Here is a 15,331-nt window from a genome sequence, read left to right as displayed (position 1 = left end):
AAGACGCCATTGATGAGTTCAAAACCAATAGAAATACAGCAAAAGAGGCAAAACAATTCAAAAATAACTGTCTTGCAACCAAAAATGCTAGGTCGAGTACTTCATTAACAGATGAGACAAAAGAAAAAATAATTCAATATTTTGAAGACGATGAAGTAAGTAGAGCTATGCCTGGCCAAAAAGATTATGTATCTGTAAAAAAAGATGGAAAGCGTCAAGCAATCCAAAAACGATTAATGATGACTACTTTGAAAGAAGCGTATACACGCTTCAAGGAAATTAACGAAAATATTAAGGTAGGTTTTTCCTCATTTGCAAGCCTTCGTCCAAGGCAATGCAAGCTTCTATTCAATTCAGGAACACATAATGTTTGTGTGTGCACAACACACGAAAATATTAACCTAATCTTACATAGTTTGAAAAGAATCAATTTATCAAAGGATATTAAAATGTTAACTGGTAGTCTTTTGTGTGAAAATACAACATCAAATTGCTATCTACGATCTTGTTCGGATTGTCCAGATTCTTCATCATTGGTAAATATTTATTCGCTGAGTTTGAAGAAAATTATATTGATCAGTTATCATTTGAGCAATGGGTGACCACGGATAGGTGTGACCTAGAAACTATTGTAAAACCTGTAGATGAGTTTGTGTCATTTTTTTGCTTGAAATTAGAAAGTTTAATTCCTCACGACTTTATTAAAACAGAGCAATCCCGCTTTTTAAAAAATACGAAAAATACATTACAAGATGGTGAATTTATAGTCATTTGTGATTTTTCTGAAAACTATAGCTTTGTATTGCAAGATGAAGTGCAGTCCCATCACTGGAACGTACAACAAGCTACAATTCATCCATTCGTTATTTATTTCAATGGAAGTACGCAAATTGAACATTTTAGTTTTATTGTAATTTCCGAAGATTTAAGACACGACTCAGTATCTGTAAATTTGTTCATTGCCAAAATGATTAACTTTTTGCGCGTTGAAATCAGAAATCAGAAAGATATATTTCATGTCTGATGGAGCAGCATCGCAGTACAAAAACCGTAAGAATTTTTCGAGCCTATGTCAATTTAAATCAAAGTACGGAATTGATGCAGAATGGCATTTCTTTGCTACGTCACATGGCAAAGGTCCTTGTGATGCTATTGGAGGAACCATAAAGCGCATGGCCACAAGAGCAAGTTTAGCCAAAGAACGTGAGCATCCAATTAAAACTGCAAAAGAACTATTTGATTGGGCGAATCGCAGAAAAGAAGAAGATTTAACAAAATTATCATTTTGTTTTACTACTACTGAAGAGTACGAATTAACGGCATCAGAGCTCAGCGAGCAATATAATAACGCGAAAACGATCCAAGGAACACAAAAATTTCACTGTTTCATTCCATTGTCAGAAAATAAAATTAAAGCAAAACTATACTCGAACTATACTGATAATGATGCAGAAGTGTTCGATATTGTAAAAAAATTGAATAACAATAAATAAATAAATAAGTATTAATAAAATGTTTTCATGATCTCATAACGCATACCCAAATCCAAAACTTTTAAAGTTTATATATAACATTTAGAAACTCATCGATCATACTCTAAAAAAAAATATCCTGGTAAAAAAAAAAATTTATTTTCGTGTGATCTATTAATTCATTTTAATTTATACATATATACATATACATATAATATTTATACATATACATAATATTTATACAAAAAATATACATAATACTAATGAATACATGAAAACGACTTGTTTAATTCACGCAAGGCCCTTAACAATAAAATCAGCAACAAACTGCGGTTCCCGTAATAATTTACACCGAAAAAAAACATTTTTTTTTCTACTATTATTTTTGAAATGTCATAACTTTTTTGTTTATTGGTTTACCATCACCAAATTTTTATGGTAGATAGCTAATATAATGGACCGTTTTCCCTCAAAAAATTACGTTGGTATTCCGATAGGGTTTTGAGATATTTGAGATATTTTTGTGTCAAAAATTATGTTTTTTAATGCAAAAATTTTTTTTTACTGTGTATTTTTTTTGGAATCTTTATTTAGTTGTCTAACTTTGTTTCTTTAGTTGTCTAACAAACGAACGAACCGTTTTTGCTGTGCAGCTTTTTGAATATTTTTGAACCATTTTCACATACACCTTTTTGAAAAGTTAGTCGTGACTCAACTTGAAGATTTGATATCGGAAAATGACGATTTAGATGGAACTGGAAAACTGTGCAAAGTTTCAGCTCAATAGAAAAAAATGAATTAAAAAATTTACCAAATTTTGGTGCTGTTGCTTGGAATCACTCCATTGAAGGCAGTTTTTGTCAGTGCTCACCGCATCAAAACAAAGGCGCCACTGTATATGGGATTTAAAATAGTGACAGCATTGCTGTTCTGTCAAACACACAAGGCTACGGTGGCGTTATCTATGTTTTTCATAGCGGCCGTTTTGGTTATTTTAATGATCCGTTAGTAATAATTTGTTTTCTTCGTTCAATGCCGGAATTGGCTTATGAGGTTTTCCCAAAATTTTTAAAAAAATTCCAAAAGGGCTTGGAGTCAGGGTCCAATTAAGAAATTTTATTTTCAATATTTTTGTTTCTTACTTGAGAAAATCGTTTTTTCATTTCTTTCTGCAGATCATGCCATATAATTTTCATAGCAGGATACCGGTTGTTTTGAAATTCCCTTCTCCTCAAGTTTTTATGACGGATCAAGGGTCTCACGGATTCGAATTTTACTTCACATTTTGGTATTGCAATGCCTCTTGCTTCAACAATGAAATTAGTTAAAGTTTTGAGAGCATTTTCAATATCAAGTTTTGTTTGCAAAGAAATGATAACGTCAAGATTACTTTCAATGGATGTTTCATATGTATTTCAATCGGCTCAAAAATAATTGTTGAATTTCACCTGCTGATAGGATTGAAAATCGCTTCATGGGATATTTGGAATGTAACAGGGACATGATCAGAATCAAAATCAGCATGAGTAACCAGTTGGCTACACAGGTGATTTGTGTCGGAGATTTGATACAATCGTAGAAGGATTTCTAGAAGAGGAAAAACAAGTAGGACTATCAGGGTATTGAATTGAGAAATATCCTGAAGAGCACACGTCAAATAAAAAAAGTTAATTTTTTATACGCCTATTAATGATCATTGCAACTCCCCACATGCACCATCAAGTCGATCATTACGATAAACAAAAAATAGGATCTTTTTTAGTTTGTATCCAGGTTTTAAATAAATTTCAGTAACAACTGCTTTATGTATGTTATTAGCTGTTAGAAAATTAAACAGCTCCTCCTCTTTACCATTCAAAGAACGAGCATTCCAATTTAAAATATTAAAAAAAATAATATTTGGATCCATTAAAAAGTAATCCGATAACAACTTTGTTAGAAAATTTACACCAACTTGGACTACTTCAGCCATTGTGGTGAATTTGAACATTGCATCAATCACTTGATTCAATTGTTAAGTTAGAAAATTTAGAGGTAGGTGCATTTTCTGATGATTTTTTGTTGGGATTATCCGTTAATGAAGAGATGAGATGGGAGTTTCCTGCAGCGGCAGGGGTTCGTCATTTGCCACCGAATGTGAAACAGTTAGAACGGTTATCAGTTAGAAGACAATTTAAAAGGAAGAAGTTGTAACTGCCTGCTACAATAAATTCCGGGAACTAGAAACGTTGCCGTTCGTCTGCCTGGAACGAGCCTCGACGATTCGCTTACGCGGAGGGCAATCCCAACAGTTAGACTTATGATTGCCAATGCAATTTGCGCATACAAACTTTTTAGTATCATCCTTCACAGGACAGACGTCCTTAGCGTGAGAAGAACCCATTTTTGGCACCGACGGCACTGAGTGGGGTTCTGGAAATTTCCTCCAGGTTTCTGGAAATGTTCCCATATCACACGGACATCGAACATAAGTCTTGCTTTTTATAAAGTTTCAATATTATTTAGATCACGTTGATTAGTGCACTAAATAATATTCTTGAGAAATCTCTTTAGGTTCTCTTTTTCATAATGATTACTTGGACTGGTGAAAATCCAAGTAAATCATTTATTCTATTTTTGATCGCTTCAGGTGACTTATAGTCACTTGAGATACCTTTCAAGACGACTTTGAACAAGCGTTCAGTTTTGTCATCATAAGTATAAAAATGTGCTTCTTCTCTTCAAGATGTTCGAGAAGAAGTTCACGATCTTTAAGAGTTTCCGGCAAAACGCGCCAGTCTTCTTTCTTTGCGATTTGGAATGAGACCTTGATTCCCCTAATGGAGTTCAAGATCTCATGCCTAAATCCCCCAAATTCAGAACAACTGACCACAATAAGCGGCACTCTTTGCTTCCTCACTTGAATCAAAGACCCTGGGCAAGAGACTGCTTCAATTTGGTGTTCGGAAAATTTGTCTAGAGCATCGAACTGATTACTCATTTCGATGCAATCATCAACATTATCCATTTCACCCCTGGAAGAAAATACGTATTCCGGAAAAACATCCTTTCTTCCATTCTTGCCACGTTTAGAGACAGTTTTAAATCGCACTTGCTTCCAAGTTGTGAATTCAGAGATACACCCTTCCTTTCGTTCGTTATTGCAACCATGTTTAGTGAATAAACGAAATAATACGTAACCTTCTAAGAGGTTTTTCCCAAGACGGTGTCCGTGAAGGATTACCATCGCTAGCTTTAACTAACAGATGCAACGAAAAATCGAAGGCACGGGTCCTAACAAGGTTCGTAAAGGGATTCAATAGTAGAAAAATAGGACTTAAAAATACTGTTTTTGTAGCCCTGAGAAGTACCGTTTTTTAGCACGAGAAGTGCTGTTTTATTGCTTTAGGTAGTTTTTAAAAAAAAAACTTCCAAGAGCAGAGAGAAGTTGTGTACGCACAGCACGAAGGTAAGATGTGTATTGAGATCTACAGCAATGATAAACCTATTTGTTTTTTAACGATAACTAAACCTTGGTAAGATCATCCGTGCAATAAGTGATTTAAAAATCTTGCTCCACACATATGTCACATTCTTAGCATTTTGCCAAAGGACACCCGTTATGAAATTTATGTTTTCATCCAGTAAAACTAGTAAATGATGAATAACTTCTTACAAGCAATGGATTACTTTGCGTTCTTTGACAATGTTCTCCATCTTAAAAATAATTGTTAAGGTCTGTGTTCCGAGTTTTAAAAAGGTCAATGGGCAACCTCTGGTGGTTTTTCTTTACAAAATTATATTTTTCCATAGTAAATCCCATACAATCTTTGAACGGCTGGCGTCGATCGAGCTGAACACAAATGCAATTCAAAAAGTGGAGCGAGAATCTGAATTTAGTCCCACACTTAATCATGGGCGTAAATAGCCATCAGACTTGAGGGGGGCCATGGCCCCTTCTCATGAGAGATAAAAGTCGTGAAGGATTTAGATAACTTAACAACAAGCATTCGATAATATTTGTGAATCGATGAAAGTGGCGCACTTCCATACAGAGGTAGATCAAAACCTAAAAATCATCCAAACTGATCAACTTTCTTAGATACCAAATGTCACTTTATGGAAAAAAGTAAAAATTTATTTAAAAATCTATGTTTTCGTTTTATATTACCAAGATGACGTATTCAATCCAATCTTATAGATCTCGAATAGAATACAAGGATTTAAGAACAGATTTTAATCAGGATTTACCTTTCCAATTCGATTTGAACTAGATGTTTGCAAAGTTATAAAACAAGATAAAAATTTAAATGTGTCATCCAAGCCTTTAAAAAAAATGCTCGCTAGTTTGAAAATATGAATTATTGTTGCTCAGCATTTCTGTAGCAAACGATTAATTTCTCTAAACCTCTCGAAACCAAAATATGTACATAGGATTGAATAATACCTTTTTTGTTAGCGTCAAAAACTTTAAATCCTAAAGCTGCCTGGCAACCATCATATTGAAAGATTGAAGTTTTTTTGTATTCAAATAAAGCTGTCGTCAGCAAATTCGTACGATAACAGTTGTTTGAAGAAACCAGGATGGAAGGTATTTTGCTCATGGATTAATTATTATCATATCATAGTAAGGCAGAGCAAAAGTTCGTCCTTAGTGGTATAATCAAAATTTTTGTAAAAACAATAGAAGTTGAAAATAAATAACATACAGTGAACCTTCAACATGTTTGCTATAATCTCGCTGATTCTCTTAAACAAACTTTTGTCCCATCGCTGGGGTTCGACACTTTTACGACAGACATACTTTATATAAACTTATGTTTACAGATAAATACACTCTAATTTTCCATCAAAAAATGACCCAAAGCCCAAAAAAAAAACGTTTTTTGCAAAACTAGGTGAAAATATGAAATGTTGGTGACTTTTTTCACACGATCAGGCACATTTCGATTTGGGGTAATTTGTAAATTTATCTGCTAGATTATATGGGTCGAACTTTTGGCCCGCTGATTTGAACTTTTGCCACACTATGGGCCAAAAATTGATTCCAAACAATTATGTAGTAACTAATACACCTCAAAGCATCCTTATGATGCATAAAAACGTCCTTACATAAGAAATCAAAGAAGATTTTATCCTTATTTGTTTCCATGCAATGAAAGTTTGATCAAAAATTATAATGTTTACGTCAAAAATCAACAAATAGACATTATTTTCCCAAATATCAATCGATTCTTATGATATTTGTAGTGAAAGTCTTTTACTTGAACACTATGGCATTTAAAGGCTTTGATTTGATTTGAGCTAGAAATCCTAAACATTCGATATCTTATCATTAATCTAGAAACAAGTTTTATCTATCTTACAAATAACGCAACGTCTTCTAATTACAGAAATTTTACATGGATGCATTTATATTTATAACGAAAAAAAAAAACATCTCTGAACCGAATTGATGTGGTGACGGACCTGGTGTAGAACACACGTCGAGGACCTGGGATCGAATCCCATTCTGGAGGTAGTCACTTATGACTCAAAAAGTTATAGTGGCGACTTCATTTGGAAGGGAAGTGAAGCTGTTGGTCTCGAAATGAACTAGCCCAGGGTTAAAAATCTCGTTAACAAAAAGAATTGATGTAATGTCCATATAAACTACGTAAGACGCCAAAAAATGGCGCAAGAAAAAAAATAACAATAAATAAAATAAAGGGTCATAATATAAACAATTATAGAAAAATTAAAAGCGTGTCTTCAAACAATCTTCAGTATGAATAAAGTTTAACGTTTATTCTACAGAAACAAATAGTAACATGGTCTTATTATTTTTAAAATCTAAAAACTTCAGAAAATTGGTGTCAACATTGAAAAAAAGAATTGTTGCGACATCTACGATTTTACACGGTTCAATGTGGTTTTTGTACGAATCCGCCACTATCTTACCACCATTGTTTATTTTCGAGATTTTTTTTTTGTAAAACTTTACCATAACTCTCATACACAAACATTTCCTAGTAACAACGATTAGTTCTAGATAATTGATCACAAAATATCGCAACTTGTTTTAAAATATGAAAAGTCTTTGGTTTTCTAATTAACAATACCACTAGAAATGGATCAAGCCGGTTCTTCTAATTCTAAAAAATGCTTCAATGAATTTCAATATCGGGAAAGGCAAAAAGGAAACAGTATGGCAGTATTTGACGTTTTAAAATTACATATTGCTATTCCCTGTCAAACAATGATCATCCATAAATTTATATTCAAAATGCATTTAATGCGCCCAGTATCATAAGTGTTTGATACCAAAAACTAGTTTTAACTGTATTATCATTTCTTTTCCATTTCTTCAGGGGGGTCAAATCCATGGTTCGGGGGGGCCAGGCCCCCCCCCTGGCCCCTCCCTATTTACGCCAATGCACTTAATTGGTCATCAGTCAAATGATTTCTCTACATTCATCCACTACCGTTACCTCTCACACACAGCACGAGCGGTAGAACGAAAGAAAGTAAAAAAAAAAAACTGTGCAATGAATGTCGTCTGACACGATGACATTTTCATAAATCATAAATTAAGAGATTAAGATAAAACAACAAGTTTTATCTTGCTTATTTTGTCGGATGTGACACACACACACCAAAAATTTGGTTTGCCTTCCAGCAAAACAAATTGATGAACGCCTATCAGCAAAATAAATATTGCTGGAAATTCAGTTATTCATAGTTCGTTTGCTGGTAATTCAGTAAACTATCATGGTTACTGGATCAACCAGCAAAATAACTGTCAAACACTTAATGTATTTACAATTTTCCGGACAGTTGTTTATATAATTTCAATAAAAAACCAACGAGATTTCCAGATTTTCATTACTAGTAAGTAATTTTAGTTTATAATTAATGTTGTAATCAATCTGATAATGTTTCTTTATAGTAAATGACGAAGATGTTCCAGCACTGGAGGTACTTCTATGACGATGGAGGAGGAGGATAGCTCAACATGGGACTCCAAAATTCAGTCAGTTTGTTGTGCTTTAATAACAGAAAAAGTGTTACTCTTTACTTAAAGATATAAATATAGTTTTAAACATCAAACGTCGTTTGCTAATTCAGTAATTATGATAATAAAAATGATTAGAATTATATTGCTGATCTTTCAGCAAAACGCACCTGGAAATCGTAACCAAGATTGCTGAAAATCCAGCAAAACAACTGTCAAAATGTATTGCTGGAAATTCAGCAATTTTTATTTTGCTGGATGTTCAGCACAAAAAAAATCAGCAAAATTTTGCTGGTTAGCAGCAATAAAATTTTGGTGTGTACGTTTCTGACAATATCCTGAAGTCCCAGCAATAAAGTTCCACGGATCGTCCAATGGTTTTCAAGGCTACCTCGATGGTCCTTTGGATCGCATTTGCACTGGTTTTGTGTTCTTAACTCGATATCTCCCTAACTCAGTGGTCCCTTCAATATAGTGTTATGGAAAATAGATTGTAGATCCGGAAGCTGCTTTTTAACTTCTGTTTGAAAAAAAACTCTGAACAAGATTTTTTGGAATTCAAGTTATGTCTGAACAACCAAAATTTCATTCAAATCGGTCCTTAAATAACTCAGATCTATAACAGTGCCCATTTTGTATGGAAATTCGGAAAAATTGCACTTGACTTGTTTCAATAGTCAAGGTCACTGCCAGTTCAACCGTTTAAAGTACATGTGTGTATGGACAGATTAAATCCATTAAAACGACTACGAACGGTGTCATAATAATCAGCAATACCATAATCGGTTATCTTGCGAACACACGACACCAGACCATATGTAAAAAAAAGCCTTCATAACATTTACCTTGTTTGGGTGAGTCACACGGCTCAGTTCGCCGCAGTAGGCTAGGTCGTCGAAAGCCGCCAGCCAGTCCAGCTCCAGCAGTTTCTCTGTTTGCTTGGATGTTATGTCGTACCTTTCTCTCTCTCTCTCTCTTTCGTTGGCTGGCTCCGCACGGTTCCTATTCTTTACAGATTGATGATTAGCTTGTCCACAACCTTGCTTTTTCACACTATTCTTGACCATAGGAAATTTCCACACACTTTCATTTAGCTACAACACTGGCACTTCCGATCAAACGATTTGTTTATACGGAATTTCACTCTGGAGTTTCAGATCAAAAAATGTTACAGAAATAGATGACAAAGCAAAACACGCACATGCAAACCGCATTAAAGATTCTTCTCTCGTTCAAACTGGGGAGGCTGCTCGAATGCGGCACGATTTAATGATATCGATTTTCCACGAAGCAGCCAATTCCGGAGCCGGACGGGTCTCTGGCTGTTGCAGTTGCTTTATACTAGATATGCGATTGTCACCGTTGTTGGCAGAAAGATGATTATCGCATTGATTTTTTTAACTTCTTGTTTGCTCACATTCAACTCTTCCCGTTTAACTGTTAGATCGACAGAATGGCAGTTTGCAATTTTGTACAAATTTTCAAATAAGGATTCTCTTACAAATAATGAGTTTGTACCGCATGAAACGCGCCTAGCAGCACTACTGTATTCTATGTTGAACCAGAACGTTGTTATGCTGAAGAACCGGGGAGACCAGACAGGAAATGCGATTTTCAGTTTCACCACCAAAGGGGAGGGAACTGCAAACACCAAATTTGGGCACTGGAGCACGAAATTTACGTCCACAAGATAAAACGCGGCACCGTTTTTTTTTTCGAGATTAAAATTTACACGCCGTATGAAAAAAAGTATCAACTTGGACTAAGATATAACATCACTCAGATAGGTAGCTGCTAGACACGCTCTCCAGCCATATGCACATGCGGCACAATCAGATGTTCGAAGCAAACTGCGGCAACTCTCAAGTACGTACACTGCTTTCGCCTCTTGCCACATGTCACTCACTCTCGCGTTTTCTTTCGATTGTTGTGCAGTCTGGGTTGCTGGGTGGTGCTGAGTTTCACTTTCGGATACTCAGACCAGAGACTCCCTCGCTCCCACTCTGCAAAACACGACTTTACCCTCAATGAAATGTTAACAGTTAAGGTTTTAATTAAAATCTGTTAAAATCATTTGGGTTAATTCTACGAGTGGCGTGAGGTGACAATTGTCGGTGTCGTATAGCGAGGTGACAATTCTCAACTCGAGTGAAGTGACTCTCCATTTGATTTGCAAGGCGAGTCACTTCACTCGAGTCGACAATTGTCACCTCATGTCACTTGTAGAATTAACCCAATTGTGATTTCCGTTTCCCGGGAAATAGTTTTTCTGTTTCCCGGGAAGTTCTATATCATTAACCCCTCTACCAGCAGCTTCATTTTTTACAGCAAAAAAAAAAATCAGATCGCGATTACCTGCTTTTTTGTGTTTCAATATTTTTGCACCATTTTTTCACAAGTCAGTCCCATCTGCATTTTTGTCAAAGTTGAGTTGAGTTCAGTTGCGTAGCATGCAGCGCTGAGCGCGTGGAGAAAATTAGGTCACAGATCTCGCGCAGCACCAAACATGTTTTTCATTTAATTTGAATAGCAAAAATTAACAACTAATATTTTGATAGGTGAAAATTCCGTTGCATGCTGTCAGCAATAGATATAATTAAAATGAGCTTAACTTTATTGAGAGAATTATAGAATCGTACTTCAAAAATAGTACATATTGTAGGTGGTTAGGATGAACGTGTTGCTACCTGTGCAGTGCACATGCAGGGCTGTTACAACAATCTTAAAATCGTATCCGCGAAAATCGCGACTTCAAAAATTCGATCCGCGCCTAGAAACACCAATCCGCGCCTTAAAAAAAAATCTGTTTCATTGACATCTTTACTACTCATTATAAAAAAAAATGCCTAAACGTACTTGATCAAAAACTAGTTTTTAATGGTACTAATTGATTTTTTTTCTCCATATATTAAAGTATCTACCATTGATCAAGACAAGTTGTTATACGCTTTCTGTCAACATTTAGGGTAGTGTTATATGATGAAATACATTTGATAATTACTCCAGTTGCGCTACTAGGCAGGAAAAAAGGTAAAAAGCGAAAAATACAATAATTCGAAATTTTCATGGAGAAAATCGTACTCAAAAATATCACTCGAAATTTATTTGCCATCAACACTTCAATATATTTTTTGTAGAAAATCGTGCAACTTCATAAATGGTAGTGTCGCTACAAGCAGAGAGGAGGCCCGGTTTGCAACAATACTTAACACAATTCGATATGATCTTTGCATACAATAGGAGATGCAAAAAAAAGTTATTAATCATATTTTAAGATGAAAAACACACACAGTAATTTTACATTGTCAATTAGAAGCATAGAAAACCTTAAATTGATATTTTAAATTTTGAATTTTCATCTCATCTAACTTTCGACTATATTTCAAGTGATTATGTTATCGAGCGAAAACATTGCCATTATACGATTAGATCGCCAATACTTTATTTTTTTATGAGATACATGGATAGGCAAACACCATCATATTGTTTTAGAAAACAATGTTGTAAAAAATATTGTTTTATTTATGAGATGAGGACAGTTAAACAATAATACTCAATCAGTTTGAGGTAAAAAGACTTAAATTTTTGTAATTATCTGATATTTTTACCCATTTTTTTTTTTTTGAAAATTGTTTCTTTTTTTCATTAATATTGGTAAGTAATGGCAGTACATTGAACTATACATTTAAAACTCTTTCGACGTTTGACGCAAAATGTCCAACTCTACAGGTTCAGATCTTAGCTACCTATAAATTAATTTTGATGAAATGGTAACAAACCATTATTTTTATATTAAAACAAATGAAATTCTCAAAAATTAACAAAAAAAGAACAATACAATTTTATAAAAAAATATTTGTTAACTACTCAGTTTAATCATGCGGAGCTTACTATTTTACACAAAAGTATTGAAAATGTGATGTACACACAGTTGTGTTCAGAATAATAGTAGTGAAAGCCGATTTTCATACAATATGCTCAACTTTGGCATGCTGTAACTTTGTATTCCTATGAGCAAAACGCATGCAATTTTGACAGAGAATTCTAAATATCTTCTATTTCATTATCACAAAATTTGTCATAGTACTGCATTTGATAATTTGATAATGATTTCGATTTGATTTTGATAATGATAAATTGATAAATTTGATGGCATTAGAACTTAAAAATACGTCATTCTTGTAAAACTACGTCCAATGTGACTGAAAATTTTTGTAATTCGAATAATATTCAGTCCATTGTGATGGAAAATAACGTCATTTATGACTTAGGTTCAAGTCATTTTACTTGCTTAAATATGGCGGGATCAATTGACGTAAATTTCAATGATTTTTTCGAAGTGTGTGGTTGATAAGTTAAGCACCAGAATCGCTCAAAATAATAGTAGTTTTGATATCAACTGCATTATGATTTTTTTTATTTTTCTTCACTCATCGATTCTCAACAGTTTTCTCCAAATTTACAAATTTATAAATGATCATTTGTATTTACAAAATTGTTGCTGAACAAAAATTTACCAAGCAAAACTTCTATTATTTGGAGCGATTTCACCGGTGCTAATTTTTCAACCGCTGTGCCCAACTAACCAAATAGCACTTCAATTCGCCCTGCCTGCCAATATTTCAGGGCTGGCATGCCCTATATTAGCTGTACAATGGCCTTATAAGTTTGTTGGTTATTTGAGTGTTGTGGTGGTGCTTCAATCGTTGCAATGGTTTTCAAAGCAGATCGTCAAATGGTTTTATGGTGATCAGACTAAACTGCAAGAAATTTTATTTAGTTCTATTTACATCAAACATTTCATTAAATAAACATACAATTTTCAGTGCTGCTTTCCATTAACTTCGAGTAATTTGTCTCTTCTAGATTTACAATATTCTTCACTGACAAAACTCCTAATCTGACTGCGAAGCAATTGTTAAAGGGAACTTTTCTATTGATCCTAAGATTTCATAGGGTAACCAACTATGACAGCAGCGCCAACACTCAGTCAGAGTGTCCGCATATCATCCGTTCAAATTTTGAAGGCATGCATTTATATAATAAAGCTGAACCAATTTAGCATATTCATGATCAGTAGATTTGACACATTTATGATTTCAAATATTTTAAATGTCAATCCAAATGTTCTGAGTTGTATTGATGAGCGCCATTTTCTAAGATTTTAAACGAAAGAGAAATGTCCTTCAAATTCACAGGATCTGAAAATATTCTATTTTCAGTTTATCTTAATCACCTGCTTTGATTTGTTTGCTGGCGACGATTTGTTTTGTCTGTTTGAAAGTTAGCGGCGCGTTTTGTTGCCCATGAAACAGACAATATTGCTTCGATGACGTCACGCTGCAACTTCCAGCGGGAAGAAAACCTTTACTGAGGGCCGTTTTTCAAAAAATGAACGATTTTGCTGCGCATTCATCAACTCAATGTTCATCCGGTGAACATTCATTCACTGGATGTTGGCTGGATGTCATTTTATGTCAACGCGGCTCGTATAGGCCAGGGGAAGTGGTTCATAGCAGAACTTATAGCAGAGAAAAAGTAGATTTTGTATGAAAATGGACAGGAAAATGAATGGCAAGTTCATCCACTTCTCCTGGCCTATTTAGAGCGAAAAAAAGGAAGTCGACAATAAAAGAAGACCACAAATATGCTTCATAGAATCTATAAAACACTATGTAGGTATTGACTAGAGTGGTTGTTTTGAAAAAGAAAAAAACGTGTTTGTTGTTTTTTTTTTCGTTACAGTTAAACCTCCATGACTCGATATCGACTCATGGAACTACATTAGAAACAAAAACTCATGCTTACTATGATGGCCCCTTCAAACAGCTTTCCAAAGCTTTTCTGTTCCATGACTCGATATTTCCATAAGTCGATGATCCCTTGAGATATCGACTCATGGAGGTTTGACTGTATATGTCAATATCAATGTACAATAAGCCATTTTACGAGACGTTCGAATGACGTTTTCTGGCGGGCCGCTCATTGTTGTTGTTCAAAAAACTAGCATGATATCTGAATGGCGCTGGTCACATTTTTGTTGGCGATGACGTCCCCGTCTCTTTCAGCGCATGTTTCTTCCTGGTTTATATGTTTTATGTTACCTGTACACGAAAAATATCTTCCCTGCCTGCTGATTTCAATTTTACATGCGAAAATTAAAAACTTTGTTGCATTGCCACCAGCGCCATTGTTGAATAAGCTCCTTCCAAATATAGCGCTAGAAGAAACGTAAATAAATCGGCCCGCCAGAAACTTTCAAAGCTGGTAAACAAAAGGAAATCATATGATTCAAAACGTCTCATAAAATGGCCATTGTGTGACCACCGCTAAAAGGAAGTACTAAGCGAAGCATCTGCACTTTGTAATGCCAAAAAATCTTCCCGATATGGTTCCTGCGTCATTTGATTTGCATAGGCGTAAATAGCAATCAGACATCAGGGAGGCCACGGCTCCTTCTTATCTGGAGGTGCGAACTAGAGATCAACAAGCAGCAAGGCTGCTGTCAAGCCCAAATTTTCATCAAAATGATCCGAGTTTGACTAGGAGTGTGCGGTCATTACTTCGTCACGCTAGTCACTGTTGAAGGTGTTTAGGAAACGTTTCACTTAGTCTTATGGAAGCGAATATTTTTTACGGTCAGAAACTATCTGATTCAGCTGATTTTTTGGACTTATTGTTTGCATCAAACTTCATAAGCTTTGTGTGAAATATTTTAAGTGTGCGCCTTGAAAATGGTGAAATTTGCTTTTCAATTACGCGTGGCGACAGTTTCCATTTTACTGACTTTTTCGGTAGTTCCAAAACCCAGTAAAATTTTAACGACCCCAGTAATTTAATCTAAGTGTGTATCCCATTAACCCAATATCCTTTTCATGACAACCGT

The 15,331-nt window shown here is 34.8% G+C and overlaps 1 protein-coding gene across 3 annotated transcripts in view; it reads right to left on the bottom strand.

Annotated features, from left to right (window-relative positions):
• Positions 1–10,294, bottom strand: part of LOC5569462 (tubulin polyglutamylase TTLL5) — a 133,439-nt gene extending 123,145 nt beyond the window's left edge. Inside the window, exons 1-2 of one of the 3 annotated variants that reach the window (XM_021855223.1) lie at positions 9,863–10,294; positions 9,291–9,590 (exon numbers count right to left, since the gene is read on the bottom strand). The gene's annotated coding sequence lies outside the window, so the exon portion shown is untranslated. Of the gene's footprint in view, positions 1–9,290 lie in introns of all 3 variants that reach the window. The other 2 variants (XM_021855229.1, XM_021855213.1) reach the window with 2 other exon arrangements.
• Positions 10,295–15,331: the final 5,037 nt, after the last annotated feature.

This window comes from Aedes aegypti, chromosome 1 (genome assembly GCF_002204515.2).
Source record: "Aedes aegypti strain LVP_AGWG chromosome 1, AaegL5.0 Primary Assembly, whole genome shotgun sequence".
Taxonomy (NCBI): Eukaryota; Metazoa; Arthropoda; class Insecta; order Diptera; family Culicidae; genus Aedes; species Aedes aegypti.
The sequence above is the reverse complement of the archived record's forward strand: the minus strand, read 5'-3'. Positions and strand labels throughout refer to the sequence as shown.